General features: G+C 47.7%; 1 protein-coding gene across 2 annotated transcripts in view; it reads left to right on the top strand.

The window, feature by feature from the left end:
• Window positions 1-13313, top strand: part of DRC4 (dynein regulatory complex subunit 4) — a 33490-nt gene extending 20177 nt beyond the window's left edge. Inside the window, exon 12 of one of the 2 annotated variants that reach the window (XM_055412866.2) lies at window positions 12078-13313. The gene's annotated coding sequence lies outside the window, so the exon portion shown is untranslated. Of the gene's footprint in view, window positions 1-4773; window positions 5535-12077 lie in introns of those variants that run through there. The other variant, XM_055412867.2, reaches the window with a different exon arrangement.
• Window positions 13314-22520: the final 9207 nt, after the last annotated feature.

Raw genomic sequence — 22520 nt, 5'->3', positions numbered from 1 at the left:
TGCCTGAGGAAGTTGAGATCATGCAGGTAAAACGTGTAACAGCACACAGGGCGCTCAGTACAGTGGAACTGACAATCCTTCCTGGGCAGCCACAACCCTGAGCAGTGACAAGAAACTCTCCCCATTGTGGTCCCAGGGAGAAGGAAGCTGATCTGCCTGCTCTCCGGGTCCAAACCGGTGCTGGAAGGTCCCAGTCCTACCCTGACCACTGGAGTGGCCTAGGTGGGTGCAGCCTCTCAGGCTTCTCTGAGCCCTTGCTTCACACCTGTCTAGAGAGTCCTTCCAGGCCTCCATGACGGGAATTTGTGGTGAGAACTCAACAGAAAGGGTGTGAAGGCACCCTTCTTCACCCTGGGACCTTCCTTCACCAAGAACATAACATTGCCAGGTACACTGAGGTGATGCAGGTGTCGGGGAGGCTGTTTCAGATGGCTGTACGTGCTGAGAAGGACACAGGGCATGGGGTGCCAGAGGCTGAAGGGCGGTGAGTTTAGAGAGTCACTTTCTTGGGGGAGGGGAGATACTCAGAACCGCGGCCACGGACTGGAGTTTCAGGAGGGCTGGCCGATGGGCTGAGGAGGATGAGGCCAGGGCCGGTGGCCGCAGGAAGGGAGCACTTGGCCCCTGGTAGAATTTCTGCTCCCCAAGGACTGGGGTTATTATCTGTCTCCTGACAGCTATTCCTGTGCCTGGAACATGACCTGGCCAGAGGCAGGTGCTAAACAAATATCCTTTGAGTGAATGGACAGTCTGAGTGTGCAGATGCACAGGACAGACAGCGTCAGGCTACAGAGTGGGGGTTAAGTAGATTAGAAGGCAGAGAGAGGCGTACAGGGTTTCTAAGCCCAACCCCCAGCCCCCATAGGGCTCAGCTCCACCCAAGCCTGTCTGTTCCCCCGGACACTGTTTTTTATGGTAAACTCCCTCTGGCCTTCGCTCACCTGTGTGTCCTGCTCTGCATGTCTTAAAAACTGGCTCTGAGTCTGTTCCCACCACCTCTGCCTGAAGCCTCTTTATTCTTAAGCCAGGGAAGCCCCTTCCCTGCCCGGGGATGGCTGGACCTTGTCTGTGCCATGGACTCTGCTCTCTGCACTCGTCTGCCCGTTCAGGTCACTGCCTCGTCCAGGACTGGGAGCATTGATGGGTCAGTGTGTCCCCGCTGATTCTAGCAGTCCGCCAGGCTGAGTCCCGCTGGCCCGCATCATGATACTGCTGCTTACCAGTGACACAAGGGCCACCCTAGAGCACAGGTCATGGAGTGCGCACTGGCCTCAGCTGGACTTTGCAGTCGGGCCAAAAGCCAGAGTGTCAATACTGTTGGTGCCTGTGTATTTCTTGTTTGGAGATATGTCTGTTTAGTTCTTCTGCCCTTTTTTAGATTGGGTTGTTTGGGTTTTTTTTGTTGAGTTGTATGAGCTGTTTGTATGTTTTGGAAATTAAGTCCTTGTTGGTCACATTTTTGGAAATATTTTGTCCCATTCTGTAGGTTGTCTTTTTCATCTTACTTACGGTTTCCTCTGCTGTGCCAAAGCTTGTAAGTTTGATTCAGTTCAGTTCAGTCGCTCAGTCGTGACCAACTCTTTGCGACCCCATGAATCACCCCTTTATTTAATTTTGTTTTTATTTCTGTTGCCTTGGGAGTATGATTTATGTCAGAGAATGTTTTGCCTGTGTTGTCTTCTAGGGGTTTTTACAGTGTCACGTCTTTCGTTTATGTCTTCATTGCTGTTGCCTGTTCTCATTGGCTGGTGTGTCTGTCCCTCACCAGTTGGGACAAGTGTCGATTCTGTGGCTTCACTGGGTGGCCCCCTGCTGACCCCTGACTTGTGGGTCCCTCTGGCAGTAGGCATGCTGGTGGTCTCCATGTGCTAGCTGATTTGACATGGCACCGAGGGGTCCCGGCTGAGGGTGTAGGCGACGGCCAAGTTGTCTGTGCTATCGGCTTCATTATTGCCACCCACGTCCAACGCTGAGACTCACATCACAGAGGTTCCTGCGGGGACAAAGGGGAGGGGAGTTGGTAGTCTCAACCAGTGTGACAAATCAAACTAACATAAAATCTAAAATCAAATGTATCCCTTTTTAGTCTACTCATGATGGAGATGATAAAATGACATCAAGTGATACAAGTTCCAGTTCAAATACTTCACCCCAGTATTTTAATAGTTTCCACATGGTTTGTTTACTCTTCCAAAAATCTTTAGGGCATCCTTCAACGTGACTGTCACTATCGGGGAACAGGTTCCCCTTGATGTGATTAACTTCAGGGACTGGGAAACTGTTAAGCGCTGAAGGGGAGGGTGATGCTCCACACTCCCACCTTTCCATCATGCACTGCTCCCTTCTCCCCACCCTTGTTAGGGGAGTCTTATCTGGACACTGGCCACGGGGCTGGAGCTGGGCCGAGCACATGAACCAGAGGGGGAGAAGTGGTTGGTCGGGGCTGACCCGACGGGTTAGGGGCATGCATCCTGGTTGTTAGAACTGAGCCTCTTCTGTTTGGTCCACTGACAGCCTGAGACAGCCTTGGCCTCACGTGGGTGATCAGAAAATAGCTCGTCTGCCTGCTGAGCAGCACAAGGTCTCATGTGAGTGATCAGGACACAGCTCGTCTGCCCGCTGAGCAGCGTGGAGGCAGAAGAGGCAGCCGGTCCACTGACGGGGCCTGAGATGGCCTTGGCCTCATGTGTGATCAGAACACAGTTTGTCTGCCTACTGAGCAGCGCAAGGCCTCACGTGCATGATCAGAACATAGCTCTTCTGCCTGCTGAGCAGCATGGGGGCAGAAGAGGCAGCATTGGTGGCGGCTGGTTGCAGGTCGGAGGGGAAGGAGAACACCCTCTCCCAGCTCACTTTCCTGTGAAACACCTAGTACTTTTCAGTCCTAGGTGTTGGTCAGAGACTCTGGGTTTGTGGACATGGCACCGACAGAGGCTTCCCGAGACGCCACAGCTGGAGGGGGGCCTGAGTTTGAGAGCAGGATGGCACCCCTGGAGGGAGAGGTTGGTCCTGGAATGGCCAGTCAGATTCCTGTTTTCAGGGGCAGGAGTTGGGAGCATGAAAGGACAACTCGCAGCTGAGCAGGGATGGGGGCAGCCACGGGGAGGAGGGCCTGTGAGCAGGAGGGACACCGCAGGGGTGGGGCTGCCGGTGGACGACCCTGGTCTGTGGGTGACCCCAGATAGTGGATAGTGGCAGCCCCACAATCCCAGAAGGGCCCCCTTGCTGTGAGATGCTGCCTCCCCTGCTCCGCCCCAGTCCTAGCACTCTGGACCAGGGCTTCTACTGCTTGAAACCACAAAAGCCTTTGCAGTCCTGGAACTGCCCCTGCTCATCTCAAGAGGAACCTTCAGTGCAGTAAGAGTTTCTTTGATATTCATACTTTAGTTTCCCAGAGTCTTCATATTTTCCCTGGTGGTGTTGCCATGTGTCACTTAAGACCCTCCATTGTCTAAGGGTGGGCTTCCTGTCACAGACCTCTCAGAGGCCATCCGCTGGGTGAATACAGGCTTGTGGTTACTCTGGCCTGTCACAGATCTCTCAGAGGCCATCTGCTGGGTGAATGCGGGTTTGCCAGACCTCTCAGAGGCTGTCCACTGGGTGAATGCAGGCTCTTAGTCATTCTGGTCTGTCACAGACCTCTCAGAGGTCGTTGAATGAATGCTTATCTCTCTAGCCTGTCCAAGACCTCTCAGAGGCCATCTGCTGTGTGAATGTGGGCTCGTGGTCACTTTGGCCTGTCACAGACTTCTCAGAAGCCATCTGTTGGATGCATGTGGGCTTGTGGTCACTCTGGCCTGTCATAGACCTCTCAACCTCTCAGAGGCCATCTGTTGGGTGCATGTGGGCTTGCCAGACCTCTCAGAGGCCGTCCACTGGGTGAATGTGGGCTTGTGGTCACTCTGGTCTGTCACAGACCTCTCAGAGGCCATCCGCTGGGTCAGTGCACACTCATGGTCATTCTGGTCTGTCACAGACCTCTCAGAGGCCATCCACTGGGTGAATGTGGACTTGTGATCACTCTGGCCTGTCAAGACCTCTCAGAGGCCGTCCGCTGGGTGAATGCATATTCATGGTCACTGTGGTCTGTCACAGACCTCTCAGAGGCCATCCGCTGGGTCAGTGCACACTCATGGTCATTCTGGTCTGTCACAGACCTCTCAGAGGCCATCTGTTGTGTGAATGCAGGCTCGTGGTTGCTCTGGCCACACAGTCTCCATGGGGCTGTCAAGAGGCACTGTGTGGCTGCCCCAACTGGGGCCCCTTATCCCACTCTTACTGCCCACAAGCTAGGGCTGGAGAAGGCCAGTCCCAGTGAGAAGCCGCTTTCTGACTTCTCACATCCCAGGAACTAGTCTTCCAGCCTAAGCAGGTCACTCGGGGTTTCCTGTGTTAGTGCTCATGGCTCACATCCCCTAGAGAGAGTGTTTGAGCTGGGGACACAGGTCCCCTGCCACTGGATGTGACATGAGACCATGTTCCCAGGGATGGACCAGAAAGGGTGATGGGAGAACTGCTGCCCTACTTGCACTGTTCCCCCAGCCCCTGCCTTCTCCCTACTCAGGTATAGAATGTGAGAGAAGGAGGGGGAACCTGGGTCCCCAGTGAGACCCTCTCAGCAAAGCTGGGCCTCGGTAGGACTTGGAGTGTGTGATCAAGAGTTTGCTCGACAGGGCGCCACATTTAGAAGGCCTCCTGCAGTGTAGGTTTCAGGGCTACATAGCAACTAAATGCAGAGCATGATGGCTGAACTGGTAGCTCTGGATCCTGCAGGCTGAATGCTGAACCCTGAATGTTGGAAGATTGGAGTCACAGGACATGCTTGCTCTCTCTGCTGAGATGATCACAATGGGGACCCAGGTTCCCCCTCCTACTTTCTAGCAGCCATCAGACTGCAGCCACTCCTCACTGTGAACCCAGAGGAAACTTGGGAAGAAGAATACCTGCTCTCTAGCAGCCATCATACTGCAGCCACTCCCCACCGTGAGCACTGAGAAAACTCGGGAAGGAGAAGAATACCTGTTCTCTAGCTGCCGTCTATGGGGTTGCACAGAGTCGGACACGACTGAAGCGACTTAGCAGCAGCAGCAGCTATCAGACTGCAGCCAGTCTCCACTGTGAGCCCTGAAGAAATCCAGGAAAGAGAAGACAGGATACTGGCCTCAGATGGTGAGGTGTGTATCAAAAGGAATAATTTCCATGAGATGACTCTTGCATCTTCTCATACATAGAAAAGTGCTAAATTCCTTACCTTTAGTTGCTGCCTCCAGTTTTGAAGTCCTAAAAGATTCTCACTGAATAAAACTTAACTCTCAACACCTAGGTTATAAATATTTTTATGTCTACACATATGAAGTAGACACTTTCCAAAGAACAACAGAAGACAAATCTCAACATTCAGAACACTGGCACCAATGGTGGACTCTCCCCCAAAGATGTAACTGATGGAGTTATTAGAACAATCATCACCCCTTTTTCCATAAGACTGTGGAATGGACACTGCCAGTGGGAAGAACTTACAGGGAAGAGCAAAATCTGACTCCATATTTTAATTTTTTTTAAATTAAATCTTTTACTTTAAGCTTTGCTTCCTGTTGGTTTGTTTACTACAAGGATACTGTCCATACGTAATGGCCTACCTCAGGAAACCCTGCCCCTTTGCGTTTGTTCAGGACCTGTCCACCTGTGGATGGGTACAGGAGGGAAGAAAGTAACACATCTCCTCCCGAGGCTGGCCATTCCAGGAAATATTTGCCAGATTAATGGCCATTTTACTTTATTTCCTTACCTCCCCAGTGCTGTGTTCTATAAGAGACACTGGCATCCAGACCCCAACAAGGTGGTTTCTTTAAGATACTAGTCTGCTATCTTCTTGGTCTGCCAGCTTTCTAAGTAAAGTCATATCCCATGCCTCAGCACCTCACCTCTGATTTATTGACCTGTTGTGCAGCAAGCAAAGCGAGTTTGGACTTGGTAATAATCCCACGTGCCTTGCAGTCAAAAAATCAAAACATAAAATGGAAGCAATATGTAACTAATTCAATAAGGACTCCAAAAATGGACCATATCAAAAAGACCTGAAGCCAAAAATCAAAAAGAACTCAGTAGTTGTCTGAAATTTTTAGAAAAGGGGTTAGTACCCTTTTGCCAGTACCCCCTGAAGCCACACTGGACAGTTAGGCCCTGTCCATTCAGGACACCTTCTCCAGACCCCAGGTGCTGCTGCCCCCAGTGCTCACCTAGATCTCAGGAGGTAGAAGAGACACAACCTAGGGGTTCTCTTCTCTTGTCCAGGGGAGCATCACACCAGCCACCCTATCTCCCTGACCATAATAAGCACACCATAAGGAGCGTCTTGTCAGCACCTGGGCCAGTGATGCTGTGAACACCTGGACTGCCTTGTCCTTGTGAGATTTGATATGAAGACGACACCGAAAGAGAATCAGCCAAGAAGGATCTGATCAGGAGTAAATCCCTCTTCACAGGGACCCTGTGAGACCTAAGCACTTGCTCTGCTCACCCTGCGCCGACTTTTGGGAACTGGCCTTTGTCATTCTCTGGGCAGGAGGTGGGAGAGACAACCCAGTCTTTCTTCTACCTCCTGAGACCCAGGTGGGCACTGGGGGCAGCAGAACCTCCACCTGGAGTCAAGAGAGGGTGTCTTGAATGGACAGGGCCTAACCATTCAGTGAGGCCAGCCCTTGTCCGGCACTGACCTGCCTCAGGGTCTTGGATTCCCTGGCATCCCCAGCTTGAGGTGTCTTGGGAGCCCCTGGCTGGCAGGCAGCCAGGAGTAGAAAGCTGCATACCCAGTGAGAAATAAAAATTTCCTCCTTAGTCTCCACACGAAAGGGAACTGTGAGCAGATGAAGCCACCTAAGAGAGGGCCAAGTTAACACTGAGGCTGAAGACCTGTTTCATGTTTCCTAGGCTCACAGGCAACCAGCACTTCCTGTTACCTACAGTAATCAGCACTTGCAGTTCCTTTTCACATTCCTATATCAGACTTTACCCCTATTATCCCATCTCTGCCCATTCTTCTTTGGAGAAGTATATGGAAATGTCTTTGAAAGCATCTTTGGCCTAAGGAAAATAATAAGAGTTCATCGATGACTTACTAATATAAGTCAGAATTTAGAGCTGGTCCTTCTCCTTCACCTTGGGTGCAGGGAGTAGCCTGAAGCTCTCTGGGGACCTGTTGAGGCTTATGGCCATGGCACTGCCTCAAGGCCAAGGTTACCTGTGGAAGAAGAAGATGCTGAGATAGCCTAGACCACTGTCCAGAGCCAGGTCTGTCTTCCTTGGGTGGAGTGTCCAGGGCAGGAAGGTGTGGAGAAAGTCAGGGTTGGGGTATTGGTGGGATGGAGGGATCCTAGCCAGCTATGGCAGACCAGCCTAATGTGAACTAGATTTGGTTTCTTTGAGTCCCCTACTTCCCTCTGAGGAAAGGCAGTGGGAGTGTCGTGTCTGTGGGTGACGGAGGGAGTCCTGAGGAGACCTGGAAGCCCCTAACTGCTGGACTGGGGTCAGATTGAAACCAGGACTCAGTTCCAGTGCCAGAGAGGGAATATTTCTCCAAAAAGCGTTTTGGGGATCTCCGCCTGGGTACTCTGGGAAAATCTGGGCATAACATGGGTTCTACATCTAAGGGACAAGTCGCTTGGCTTGAGGAGATCTGGGTCACACCGGCTGAAGGAACTGGGGTTTCTCAGAAGGAGGGGATTGGAGGGGGGGGGTCTTTTGGAGGATGTAGAATGCACAGGGTGAGAGAACTTGGGATCTTTGAGGCTGAGGAAATTGAAGGTCTCTCATTAAGGGGCTTTAGGTGTCCAAAATGCAGGACAGTTGGGGTCTTGAGCATGACAGGATTAAGAGTTCCCAGGCTGAGGTATTCAGGGTCTCTGAAGTTAAGGAAATTTGGTCTCTCTGCCAGTGCTGTTTTTAGGGTGCCTCAGGCTGATGGGAATTGGGGTTCCTCTAGGTATTTGGGGGTCGCAGCACTAGGGGATTCGGTGTTTCTGTGGGTGAAGGGACTTGTAGTCCCTAAGCTGACGAGACGCGAGCTCCCTTCAGGGTAGGACCCGGGTTCCTCAAAGTTGACGGGATTTGGGGTTTCCCAGCCTTGGAATTGGAAGACGGCAGGCTGAGTTTACGAGGGTTTCACAAGGCGCTCTTCCGTCTGTCCTCCGGCTCTGCCCACCCCGGCCGGGCGCACGCTCTCGGAGCCTGGGAGCGTCCAGCCGAGCCTCGTCCAGTCCTCCCGGGCTGAGGCGAAGCGAAAGGCGAACTTATACAGGTCAGTCAGGCACAAGCCTCCAATCGGCTTTGCGACCGAAGCAGCCCGGCCAATAGTCAGCGGGAGAGAGCGGAGCGCGCAGAAGGTCCCACCCCGCCGCTCGGGGATTGGCGACTCTGCATGTCTGTCAAGAGGCCTCCAGCGCGCAGGCGCATCTTGACAATTTTCTTTGTTTTCAGGCGTCGAGTCTTAGTCCTGGAGCCTCAAGTCGGCGGTGGGTCCTCAGGCTGGGTGTTTCCTTCCAGTTCCTTGAACTAGAGTCTTTCTTCCACCAGACTTGAAGTCCTGCTCTCGAACTTTCTCCCAGGCCCTCCTGTGCCCTCCTTTGTCAAATCCAGTTTTGGCAAGAACTGTATGTGATGTTTAGTTCAGTCACTCCGTCGTGTCCGACTCTTTGCGACCCCATGAATCGCACCACGCCAGGCCTCCCTGTCCATCACCAACTCCCGGGGTTCACTCAAACTCATGTCCATCGAGTCGGTGATGCCATCCAACCATCTCGTCCTCTGTCCCCTTCTCCTGCCCCCAATCCCTCCCAGCATCAGGGTCTTTTCCAGTGAGTCAACTCTTCGCATGAGGTGGCCAAAGTATTGGAGTTTCAGCTTCAGCGTCAGTCCTTCCAATGAACACCCAGGACTGATCTTCTTTAGGATGGACTGGTTGGATCTCCTTGCAGTCCAAGGGACTCTGAAGAGTCTTCTCCAACACCATAGTTCAAAAGCATCAATTCTTCGGCGCTCAGCTTACTTTACAATCCAACTCACATCCATACATGACCACTGGAAAAACCATAGCCTTAGACATATCTTTGTTGACAAAGTAATGTCTCTGCTTTTTAATATGCTGTCTAGGTTGGTAATAACTTTCCTTCCAAGGAGTAAGCATCTGTTAATTTCATGGCTGCAATCACCATCTTCAGTGATTTTGGAACCCCAAAAAATAAAGTCAGCCACTGTTTCCCCATCTATTCGCCATGAAGTGATGGGACCAGGTGCCATGATCTTAGTTTTCTGAATGTTGAGCTTTAATCCAACTTTTTAACTTTCCTCTTTCCCTTTCATCAAGTGGCTTTCCCTTTCTGCCATAAGGGTGGTGTCATCTGCATATCTGAGGTTATTGATGTTTCTCCCGGCAATCTTGATTCCAGCTTGTGCTGTATGTGATGAGTACTGTGTTATTCAGGGGAAAACTGTAATTAATTCAGATGAGACCCAAGATAAATAACATATGGTCAAAGATTTAAATGCAACGCGTGGAATAGTAAGTATATTAGGAAAAACTTGGAGGATTTTTAACCTCAAAGTAGCACTGGTACTGATGAGTGGTCTGTATATTTAATGTAGGTATAGGCTTCCCTGGTAGCTCAGACAGTAAAAAATCCTCTTGCAATGTGGCAGACCTGGGTTCGATCCTTGGGTTGGGAAGATCCCCGGGAGGAAGGCATGGCAACCCACTCCCGTATTCTTGCCTGGAGAATCCCTGTGGACAGAGGATCCTGGCGGGCCACAGTTCATGGGATTGCAAAGAGTTGGACATGACTGAGCAACTAAGCACAATGTAGGTATTAAAAGGCTTCAGAAACGAGCTATAAATAAAACCTCAAAGCCCTGCCAGTGTTTTCCATAAAAGGAGGCACTGAATTGGAGGATGATGGATCCACAGAAGAGAGTTTGTTTGACACCTACTGGCTTCACAAGATAAAATGGGGACACTGTTTCTGGCCCTTACCTAGCTTTGCCTGCAGAAAAATAACACGATTTCCATGTATTGGAAGCAAAACAACTGAGTGTAGAATTATTATCAAGGGGCCAGGAGTGCTGGTTGGGAGTCTAGATGGAGAGATGTCACCAGAAAAGTGCATTTGCCTCTTGGGCGTGTTGAACCAGAAGATACAACTCAGCCAGAGTTCATGAAGGAAAGGTGTGTTATTGAAGAAGTATGGAGAACATCATGGAGCTTTCCAGAGCAACGTCTGTCCGAACTACAGTTGGGGAAGGTTTAATCTATTGGAACAGGCATTTTCAGGCTTCCCTGGTGGCTTAGATGGTAAAGAGTTCACCTGCAGTGCAGGAGACCTGGGTTCAATCCCTGGGTTGGGAAGATGCCCTGGAGGAGGGCATGTCAACCCACTCCAGTATTCTTGCCTGGAAAATCCCATGGACAGAGGAGCCTGGCAGGCTACAGTCCACAGGGTCGAAAAGGGTCAAACACAAATGAAGTGATTTAGCATGCACGCTGTCTCCATAGTGGCTGTTCCCAGTTGACTTTCCAGCATCGATGGAGGAGGGTTCTCATTTTTCCACACTCTCTCCAGCCTTGGTTCTTTGTAGAATGTTTGACAATGGCCATTCTGATCGGTGTGAGGTGATACCTCATTCATTGTAGTTTTGATTTGGATTTCTCTAATATTTAGCAAGGTTGACATCATTTCCTATGGTTTTTTTAAAGGGTATGAGTGAAACCTCTTGCAGTTGACTTCTTGAATGTCTGCCCTGTTTTTCGATGAACACTCCTAGAACATTTCTTGAGGGCAGTTGTTTACTCGACCCACAGGCCTTCTGAATATTGTGTCTATCAGCACAGCTTTTAACGTTGTTGTTATGGAAAACGGCCACAGGGTGGCAGTATTTCTTCATGCCCCTTTCTTTTTTCTTTTACTTTCTCTGTAATTTGATTTTGATCTTATATTGGAATAGAGTTGATGTCCAATGCTGTGTTTGTATCAGGTGTTCAGTTCAGTTCAGTCGCTCAGTCGTGTCCGATTCTCTGCGACCCCATGAATGACAGCATGCCAGGCCTCCCTGTCCATCACCAACTCCCAGAGTTCACTCAAATTCATGTCCATAGAATCGGTGATGCCATCCAGCCATCTCATTCTCTGTCGTCCCCTTCTCCTCCCGCCCCCAACCTTTCCCAGCATCAGAGTCTTTTCCAGTGAGTCAACTCGTCACATGAGGTGGCCAAAGTATTGCAGTTTCAGCTTTAGCATCAGTCCCTCCAATGAACACCCAGGATTGATCTCCTCTGGAATGGACTGGTTGGATCTCCTTGCAGTCCAAGGGCCTCTCAAGAGTCTTCTCCATCACCACAATTCAAAAGCATCAATTCTTCGGCGATCAGCCTTCTTCATAGTCCAACTCTCACATCCATACATGACCACAGGAAAAACCATAACCTTGACTAGACGGACCTTGGTTGGCAAAGTAATGTCTCTGCTTTTTAATATACTATCTAGGTTGGTCATAACTTTCCTTCCAAGGAGTAAGCGTCTTTTAATTTCCTGGTTGCAATCAGCATCTGCAGTGATTTTGGAGCCCCCAAAAATAAAGTCTGATACTGTCTTCACTGTTTTTCCATCTATTTTCCATGAAGTGATGGGACCAAATGCCATGATCTTTGTTTTCTGAATGTTGAGCTTCAAGCCAACCTTTTCACTCTCCTCTTTCACTTTCATCAAGAGACTTTTGAGGTCCTCTTCACTTTCTGCCATAAGGGTGGTGTCATCTGCATATCTGAGGTTATTGATATTTCTCCCAGCAATCTTGATTCCAGCTTGTGCTTCTTCCAGCCCAGCATTCCTCATGATGTACTCTGCATATAAGTTAAATAAGCAGGGTGACAATATACAGCCTTGACGTACTCCTTTTTCTATTTGGAACCAGTCTGTTGTTCCATGTCCAGTTCTGACTGTTGCTTCCTGACCTGCATACAGGTTTCTCAAGAGGCAGGTCAACAGGAACTTAATTCAGCCATGCATAAACGCATATCTATTCTTTTTCAGGTTCTTTTTCTCATCTACAGAAGATCCTAAAAAGTATTGAGAATAAAATAGAGAAGAGAATAAAAATGCAGCAAGATGTGATGGAGGTGTTGGAAACAAATGGAAAATTCAAGAAATGCAATCCTGTAGAAGCAGGGCTCTACAATTTTGTTTTACATATTTATTTATTTGTCTTTATCAGGCCTTAGTTGTAACACTTGGGATCTTCATTGCATCCCGCAAAGTGTTTCATTGAGATGCACGGACTCTCTAATTGCGGCTCGTGGGCTAGTTGCTCTGAGGCCTGTGGGATCTTAGTTCCGAGACTAGGCATCGAACCTGACCCCTGGATTACAGGGTGGATTCTTAAACCCTGGACGCTCAGGGAAGTCCCGAAGGCTCTGTAAATTTAAAGCACAGAAACTGGATTTCGGGATTCTTGACAGTGGGTCCATTTTGCCTAAGAAACTGCCAGAGGAGCTACCCACCATCCCTATTGGCTTTGATTTTGAAACAGAGAAAAGAATCAAACAATGAGAAGCAAAGAATGTATAGGAGGATAAATACTTTAAATTTCATGCGGAGCCTTGCCTTTCTTGTAGCTTGTTAGATGTTGTGGGTGTTCCTGAAAAGAAAGAAATTCCACTCATGGACCCCAGGTCACTTACCTTTGTTTGGAAGAAGAGAACCCCAAAATCCACCCAAGAAGATGAAGACGAGGAACAAGCAGTGATGATAAGAGCTTAACAAGTGCTCCACTAAGGAGTGTCTTTTAAGCCCAAAATCCCGGTGAGGAGAACTGTGGAAATAGCCCCTTTCTCTTTTGACTCAAAAAATTCACTCACAGAAGGAGAAGAAAATGAAACAACTGCAGAAAGGGGAGGTGCCCAACTTCTAGGCACTTCCTTCGCTTCATTTTAACACCATTAACCTGCAGGAGAAGATGAAGAACACAACTCAGGTTGAGCCTTCTGCTTGGAGCCTGGCAGAAGAGGTGCCCGAAGGCACAGACTTGGGTTCTCTCCGTGCCCCGGTGACAAAGAAGGCTCCTCCTGGTGTGATGGAAAGAGCAGCTCTGGTTCCCAGATGGTGTCTGCAGTGAAGTCTAGCGATGGAGTCGACAAGAACTTGGATGGTACCCACATAGTCAAGGGCTGCTCACTTTCAGGAATTTGGCTTCTATCCTCCTCCTCTGTTTTATAAATGTCAGAATATATAGTTGATTTAGTTTGTAATTTATTTAAAGTATAATTTTTACTGCTTTTATCCTTTACTTTTTATATTTAAATCTAAAAATAAAGATACTTGATTTAGTTTGTAGTTTATATCTGATTCTTTTCTCTTCGCTGTGGAAAATGAATTTGGAGTTAAGGAGCCCTTTGCTATGAGGGGGGAGCCTCGTTAACTGCCTGATGAGTAAGAGACTTGACTGATGGGTCCCTCACCCGAGGCTGTCTGTCCCAGGATGATCCAAAGTTCATTCACCATTAACTACTTTATAAACTTTTTTATTTTGAAACCCATCAAAGCTCAGAAGAAGGGAAGAATGCATGTGAGCTTCACTTGTGTTTAGGAATGAATCGTTTAGGGCATTCATTTTATTCCCCATGTGTGTGCTATGTGCGTGTGTGCGTCTGTTTGCAGACATGTGCTGTTTGTGTGCATGGTGTGGGCACACAGTGCATATGTGAGCAGCGTGGTTGTGTGTGTTTGTGTGGTAATCAGTCATGGGGTGGGGGCTTGGGGCATGAGGTTGGCCAGCGGGTGCAGGTGGGAGCTCCCCCTGGGTTCTCTGTTCTGATGGCGTCTATGCCCCACCTCTGCCTGCATTCTTTGCTTGGATGCAGCACAGTGCCCTGTGGGCATCAACCCTGGCACGAAGTCACTTGACCGGGAGCCTAGGAGGTGTCAGGCTCCCTACCCCACCACCCTGTGGGGAAGCAGGACTTGAGCACGCTCCATCCGTAACTGACCGTCAGGATGGACGGACCCAATCTCCCCGCTGGACCCTGCAGGACTATCCTTGGGAGACCTCCTGCTGGAAGCCTGGGACCCTGCAGCTGGGCCACTTCTGGTCTGTCCTTTTGGGACACTGGGCTGTACTCCATGAGGTTCCTGGCTCCGGCCTGGGCCCTGACCACCATGTGGCTGCCGAACCTGATCACAGTTTTGTTTTACCCATTGAAATGTTTAGTGACAAAGCTTTTGTTCCGTTTCCTGATGTGGGTGAAGTGTGGAGCCCAGTGATGGTTTCTTCTTCAAGAAAGGTACATCCTCCTTCTCACATGCGGGTATCCAACGATGAGAGACCCCAAGTGTGTGACCTGTGCCTTCTGGGAGTGCAGCCCTAAGCTACTTTGACCCTGACCAAGTTCTGTCTACATGGTAGATTCAGACCTCTCCAAGTCCAGTCTACACTGATTATGTTTAGATGAGACCCTGTGCTTCTACACTGAGAACATTTATACCTGACCTGGTTCTCTGTGCAGCAGGACATGGAGATCTGGGTAGAGACCTGGCCTGGCCTCTGTCCTGGAAAACTCTGTGCCTGTGTCTGAATGTCAGTGCTCAGATGTTCGGAGTCTGGAGCTGAGGTGGGTTTCTCTGGGTAACCGTGGGGCTCCATGACCCTCCCAGGGGTCAGTGCTGAGGTAGGGCTCTTAGTCTTTCCCTCTGACAAGTTCACCTCCCCTGGGGTTCGTTGAGACACCTCATGTAGGCTACCTGCTTGTTCTTTTTCAGTCTCTAAGTCGTTCCAACTATTTGTGACCACATGACTGCAGCACGTCAGGTTTCCCTGTCCTCCACTATGTCCTGGAGTTTGCTCAAGCTCATGTCCACTGAGTCGGTGATGCCAGCCAGCCATCTCATCCTCTGTTGTCTCCTTCTCCTCCTGCCTTCAACTTTTCCCAGCATCCGGGTCTTTTCAAATGAATCAGTTTTCCCCATCAGGTGGCCAAAGTATTGGAGCTTCAGCTTCAGCGTCAGTCTGTCCAATGAATATTCACAGTTGATTTCCTTTAGGATTGATGGGTTTGATCTCCTTGCAGTCCAAGGGACTCTCAACAGTCTTCTCCAGCACCACAGTTTGAAAGCATCAGTTCTTCGATGTTCAGCCTTCTTTATGGTTCAACTCTCACATCCATATGTGACTACTGGACAAACCATAGCTTTGACCATATGGACCTGGCTTGGTTACACATTGGGGGCCCGCCAACCAGAGCCATGGTGTCCTGACCAAGTGAACATGTGACCCCAGGTGGGAAGGTCTGGGGACTGTGTGTCTCACCCCATCTGCCTGGGTCAGAATCATATGCAGAGGGAGACCATACACTCAAAGCTAAGGAAAAAGGAAGAATACAAGTGAAGCTTCACTTCACTTGACTAGGAAATGCTTTACAGTATCATTTTATACAGGCCTCTGCCTATTGCCTCTTTACCCCTGTGAGGTTCCCCATCCCTGGAGCTCCTGGAGATTCCTCAGGTGAACTACCTGGTAATTATTCCAATTCACCAGCACGAGCATGGTGAGAAGGGAGCAGGTGTACCTGCGCAGTTGATTGCAGGGCACATGAATCAGGCAAAAAGCCAGTGAGCATCAGGCGAGGTTGCTGCTCTGATCTCCTTCCAGTAGACTGTCCGTGCTCAGCAGAGACCAGACCTGCCCCTTGTCTTCAGGCCCGGCGTCTGGTGTGTTTTCACAGCACCTCAGTGGGATGACAAAAGACTGGGACTGCCAGCATCAAGGTAGTGTGTTCAGCATTATCATGACAGCGGTAAAAAAAGTGAATATCACACAGAACCAAAGGGAAAAGAGGAGGACTTCTCTGGGACAAGTGTGGGGGAAGGAGACCCGCCCGACACTTCTATCTACCAAGCCAGGAGCTTATAGGAACTCACTCATTCCACTGTAAGGGCCCAACCAGCAGAGACCTGGTGTCCTAACCAAGGGTCTTGCCACCCCAGGTTCAGGGTCTGGGAGGGGTCACCCTGGAGACTGTGGACGTGTGACCCCAGGCGCAGGGTCTGCGGATTGTGGGGTCTCACCCTGTCCACAAGGGTCTGGGTCCTGTGCTGAGAGACCCCATGTGTGCTCTTTACCTCAGTGTGTCTGTTCCGCTCTGAGATTCCCAACATCTGAATTGAGGCTGTTGCCCAGATTAACCTGTGGTCCTTTTACGTCTCTTCATATTGTCGCATTCACATGAGGTCAGGCACCTTTGAGTGAGTTGCTGCTCTGCATTCCGCTGAGTGAAAGAAAACCTTTGGTCACATTAATATCATATAATATATATAATGATTGGAGAGAATGGAATTGTAGCATGTATATTATCATAAGTGACCAGTCCAGGTTCGACGCATCAATTTTCCTCTGTTCATTTCTTTGCATTTGTGCTTTTTTAATAAAATTCTTTTTTTTTTTAAAAAAAAATATCATATGTCTAATTCATAGGGTCACCACTGTCTGGTTTCCTCTAGACCGAGATCATGTAATTTAATGTGTTCTTTATTATTTTATATTGGGGTTAGAGTTGATTTCCGATGTTTTGTTTTAGGTGTACATGAACTTGATTTAGTTATACATAGATGTATGTCTATTCTTTTTCTGTTTTTTCCCCTCATATAGGCTATTACAGTTTGTTCAGTAGAGTCCTCAGTTCTATTCAGTAGGCCCTTTTGTGTTATCAACTTGATGTATATTAGTGTGTACGTTTTCATCCCAAACTCTTAATTTATCTGTCCCTTCTAACTTTCCTTTGATAGTCATAATTTGATTTTCTCAGTCTGTGAGTCTGTTTCTATTTTGTGAATTAGTTCATTAGTATGAACTTATAGATTCCACCTGTACGTGATGTCTTAGGATATTTGTCTTTTCTCTCTGAAAAGTATTTATAGTATGATAATTTCTTGGTATATCCAAGCTGCTGCCAATATCATGATTTCGTTCTGTTTTATGGCTGAGAAGCATTCCAGTGTACAGATGTACCACATAGTCTTCACATTTCTGTCAATGGACATGTTGGTGGATTCTGTGTCTTGGCTATTGTAATAGTGCTGTCCTGAAAATCAAGGTGCACGTGTCATTTTGAATGGTGATTTTCTCTGGACCTAAGCTGAGGAATGGGATTGCAGGATCATATGATACCTCTATGTTTAGTGTTTCAAGGAAACTTCATACTGTTTTCCATCGTGGCCTTACCATTTACATCCCACAAAGACTGTGGGAGGATTTTATTTTCTGTACGTTCTCTGCAGTAATTATTCTTTGTCGCTCTTTTCGATAATGGCTATTGTGACCAGTGTGAGATGATACCTCGTAGTTTTGTTTGGCATTGATCTAATAATTACTGATGTGGACTGTCTTTCCATGTGCTTTTATTATTATTTTACATCTTGTGAGAACAATTTACCTCTTCAATCTGGCTTCTTTAAAGCTGGCCCTGTTTGGAATATTTTTCCGATGATTTACCCCAGGACATTTCTTGAGGGCAGGTGTCATTCACAGCCCTCTCGGACTTGTGACTATTATGAGCCCTTGCAATGGCAAGCCACTCCAGTACTACTGCCTAGAAAATCCCATGGATGGAGGAGCCTGGTAGGCTGCAGTCCATGGGGTTGCTAAGGGTCGGACACGACTGAGCGACTTTACTTTCACACATTGGAGAAGGAAATGGCAACCCACTCCAGTGTTCTTGCCGGGAGAATCCCAGGGACGGGGAGCCTGGCGGGCTTCCGTCTATGGGGTCGCACAGAGTTGGACACGACTGAAGTGACTTAGCAGCAGCAGCATATGTTTTAAGGTGTATATATTGATCTGAACCAGCTAATTGCTCCCTGTCCCTCTGCCTTTCTGTTTTGGTTACCATGAGTGTCTTTTCTAAGTCTGTGAGGCTGTTTCTCTTTTGTAAAGAAGTTTATTTGTATCCATGTTTAGATTCCACAGGAAGTGATATCCTGTACTTGTCTTTCTCTTTCACTTACTTCGCTTAGTTTGATGATCTCTAGTTTCTTCCCGGTAACTGGAAATGGCATTATTTCATCCTTCTTTGCTGCTGCTGCTAAGTCGCTTCAGTCGTGTCCGACTCTGTGCGACCCCATAGACGGCAGCCCACCAGGCTCCGCCGTCCCTGGGATTCTCCAGGCAAGAGTACTGGAGTGGGTTGCCATTGCCTTCTCCTTCTTTATGTCTGAGTAATATTGCATCGTGCACATGTACCCCATTTTCTGTCTTCATCCATCTGTCCTTGTATGCTTAAGTTGCTTCCGTGTCTTGGTTATTGTCCCTAGTGCTGCCATGATCATTGAGTGAAGGTGTCTTTTTAAATTTTGGCTTTCTCTGGATCTATGCCTTGGTATGGGATTGCTGGGTCACTGGGTACTTCTATGTTTAGGTTTTTCAGAACCTCCATAATCTTCTCCCTAGTGGGTGTCCTGGCTTACATTCCCACCAACAGTGTAGGAGCGTTCCCTTTTCTCCACACCCTCTGTAGACTTTATTGTTGTAGGGTTTTCAGCGTGGCCATTCTCATCAATGTGAGGTGATACCTCATTGTACATTTGATTTGCCTTTCTCTAAGAACTAGTGATGCTGAGCATCGTTTCATGTGCTTTATGGCCATCTCTATGACTTCTTTGGAGAAAGGTGCATTTATTCTTTGGCTGATTTTTTATTGTTTTTTTTTTTTTTTGATACTGAGCTGTACTAGTGGTTTGTATGTGTTGAAGAGAAATTCCCTATAAGTATCTTTGTTTGCAAGATTTTTTTTTCTATTCTGAGGGTTGTCTTTTTCTTTCACTGACAGTTTCCTTTGCTGTGCAGATGCTTTTAATGTTAATTAGGTCCCATTTGTTTATTTTTGTTTTATTTTCATGATTCCACAAGGTGTATCAAAAAAGAACTTGCTGCATTTTATGTCAAGGCATGTACTCTTTTCCACAAGAGTTTCATAGTATCTGTCCTTTTATTTAGATCTTTAATCTGTTTGGAGTATATTTTTGTGTATGGTGTTAGGGAGCATTCTAATTTCACTCTCATTTTCATTGTTAAGGAACCTGTCTGATGTCCTCTATGGTGGCTGCTCCCAATTTCCATTCCCAGAGTCAGTGTAGGAGGGTTCCCTTCACTCCACACCCTCTCCAGCATTTATTGCTTGTAGAGTTTCCATCTATGGCCATCATGACTGGTGTGAGGTGATACCTTCTTGAAATTTTGATTTGCATTTCTCTCATATTTAGCGATGTTGACATTTTTACATGTGATTTTTTTAAAACAGTGTGAGTTAAACTTATTCAAATTGGCTTCTTGAATGCCTGCTCTGTTTTTAATATTTTTCTGTTGACGCCCCCTAGGTCATTTCTTGATGGCAGGTGTTTTTTACTTACAGCCCCCAGGCCTAGTGAATATTAAGTGCCAGTGAGCAAAGGCAAAATTTTTGTCTGGGGAGGCCTTACAAATAGCTGTGAAAAGAAGAGAAGCGAAAGGCAAAGGAGAGAAAGAATGATATACCCACTTGAATGCAGAGTTCCAGAGAATAGCAAGGAGAGATAAGAAAGCCTTCCTCAGTGATCAATGCAAACAAATAGAGGGAAAAAAATAGAATGGGGAAGACTAGAGATCTCTTCGGAGAAGGCAATGGCAAGCCACTCCAGTACTCTTGCCTAGAAAATCCCATGGATGGAGGAGCCTGGTAGGCTGCAGTCCGTGGGGTCGCTAAGGGTTGGACATGACTGAGCAACTTCACTTTCACTTTTCACTTTCACACATTGGAAGGAAATGGCAGCCCACTCCAGTGTTCTTGCCTGGAGAATCCCAGGGATGGGGGAGCCTGGTGGGCTTCCATCTATGGGGTCACACAGAGTCGGACACGACTGAAGTGACTTAGCAGCAGCAGCAGCAGAAGAGATCTCTTCAAGAAAATTAGAGTTACCAAGGGAACATTTCATGAAAAGATGGGCTCAATAAAGGACAGAAATGGTATGGAACTAACAGAAGCAGACAATATTAAGAAGAGTTGACAGGAATACACAGAAGAACTGTACAAAAAGATGTTCATGACCCAGATAATCACGATGGTATGATTACTCACCTAGAGCCAGACATCCTGGAATGTGAAGTCAGGTGGGCCTTAGGAAGCATCACTACAAACAAAGCTATTGGAGGTGATGGAATTCCAGTTGAGCTATTTCAAATCCTGAAAGATGATGCTGTGAAAGTGCTGCACTCAATACACCAGCAAATTTGGAAAACACAGCAGTGGCCACAGGACTGTGAAAGGTCAGTTTTCATTTCAATCCCAAAGAAAGGCAATGCCAAAGAATGCTCAAACTACACAATTGCACAATTGCACTCATCTCTCATGCTAGTAAAGTAATGCTCAAAATTCTCTAAGCTAGGCTTCAGCAATACATGAACTGTGAAATTCCAGATGTTCAAGCTGGTTTTACAAAAGGCAGAGGAACCAGAGATCAAATTGCCAACATCCGTTGGATCATTGAAAAAGCAAGAGAGTTCCAGAAAAACATCTACTTCTGCTTTATTGATTATGCCAAAGCCTTTGACTGTATGGATCACAACAAACTGTGGAAAATTCTGAAAGAGACGGGAATACCAGACCACCTGACCTGCCTCCTGAGAAATCTGTATACAGGTCAGGAAGCAACAGTTAGAACTGGACATGTAACAAGAGACTGGTTCCAAATAGGAAAAGGAGTACGTCAAGGCTGTATATTGTCACCCTGCTTATTTAACTTATATGTAGAGAACATCATGAGAAACACTGGACTGGAGGAAGCACAAGCTGGAATCAAGATTGCCGGGAGAAATATCAATAACCTCAGATATGCAGATGACACCACCCTTATGGCAGAAAGTGAAGAGGAACTAAAGAGCCTCTTGATGAAAGTGAAAGAGGAGAGTGAAAAAGTTGGCTTAAAGCTCAACATTCAGAAAACTAAGATCATGGCATCCAGTCCCATCACTTCATGGCAAATAGATGGGGAAACAGTGGAAACAGTGACAGACTTTATTTTTTTGGGCTCCAAAATCACTTCAGATGGTGACAGCAGCCATGAAATTAAGACACTTGCTCCTTAGAAGGAAAGTTATGACCAACCTAGACAGCATATTAAAAAGCAGAGACATTACTTTGCCAACAACGGTCCATCAAGTCAAAGCTATGATTTTTCCAGTAGTTATGTATGGATGTGAAATTTAGACTATGAAGAGAGCTGAGCGCCGAAGAATTGATGCTTTTGAACTGTGGTGTTGGAGAAGACTCTTGAGAGTCCCTTGAACTGCAAGGAGGTCCAACCAGTCCATCCTAAAGGAAATTAGTTCTGAATATTCATTGGAAGGACTGATGCTGAAGCTGAAACTCCAATATTTTGGCCACCTGATGCAGAGAACTGACTCTTTTGAAAAGACCCTGAGGCTTGGAGAGATTGAAGGCGTGAGGAAAAGGGAACAACAGAGGATGAGATGGTTGGATGGCATCACCGGCTCGATGAACATGAGTTTGAGTAAACTCCAGGCGTTTGTGATGGACAGGGAAGCCTGGCATGCTGCAGTCCATGGGGTCACGAAGAGTTGGACATGACTGAGCGACCGAACTGAACTGAGCAAAGGATTTAAAATTGTTATGGGAAATGGCCACAAGGCAGCAACATGTCTGTGTGCCCCTACCGTGGTTACTGGGGGAAACAGAGCCTTAGGGAAAGTCCTGTTCCTGGATTGTCAATTAGACTGGAATGTGCCAGAAGAAGCACCCAAGGCTTGTCTCCCTTTCCTTCTTCCTTCCTTACCCCATCCCCTGCACACATCCCATTTCCTGCAACACCACTCTGTGGAGGGTGCTTTCATCATAGGTGTGGTGACCCTTAGGAGGGAAGCTGGAGGTGGGAACCCTATCACCTGGAAACATGGAACCCAGGGGGCTTTTCAAAGCTCTTCCAGCCCAGAGGCTCCAAACCCTTTGGGTACAGTAGGTATAGTTTCACTGTAGGAGGACCTGCCAGGATCTAGAGGTTGTGGGCTGGTGTAGAGGGGAACAGGCTCACCAGGCCAATGAGGCAGGGCTCATTGGCTGGCACATCCTCCCCACCTCCCTCAGCCTCAAGACAGTCCATCCAAGGGACCCAAGCCTGCCCAGGCTTCAGGGATGTGGCAGCAGCCCAGGTCACTAAGGCCTGAAGGGAGTACAGTCAGCATTCTCTTTTTGTAGAGAACATTCTCTTTTGTAATTTGTATTTTGTGATGGCGTAGAGGTGACTGACAATGTAGGGTTTATTTGTTTCAGGTGTACAGCAGCACGATTCACTCATGCATCAGTTCAGTTCAGTTCAGTCCCTCAGTTGTGTCTGACTTTTGCGACCCCATGAATCACAGCATGCCAGGCCTCCCTGTCCAACACCAACTCCCGGAGTTCACTCAAACTCATGCATAGTGATGTATAAATATTCTATTCT

This window comes from Moschus berezovskii, chromosome 22, assembly GCF_049115385.1.
Source record: "Moschus berezovskii isolate FMDL1 chromosome 22, NW_MosBer_1.0, whole genome shotgun sequence".
In the NCBI taxonomy this organism is placed as follows: Eukaryota; Metazoa; Chordata; class Mammalia; order Artiodactyla; family Moschidae; genus Moschus; species Moschus berezovskii.
The sequence above is the reverse complement of the archived record's forward strand: the minus strand, read 5'-3'. Positions and strand labels throughout refer to the sequence as shown.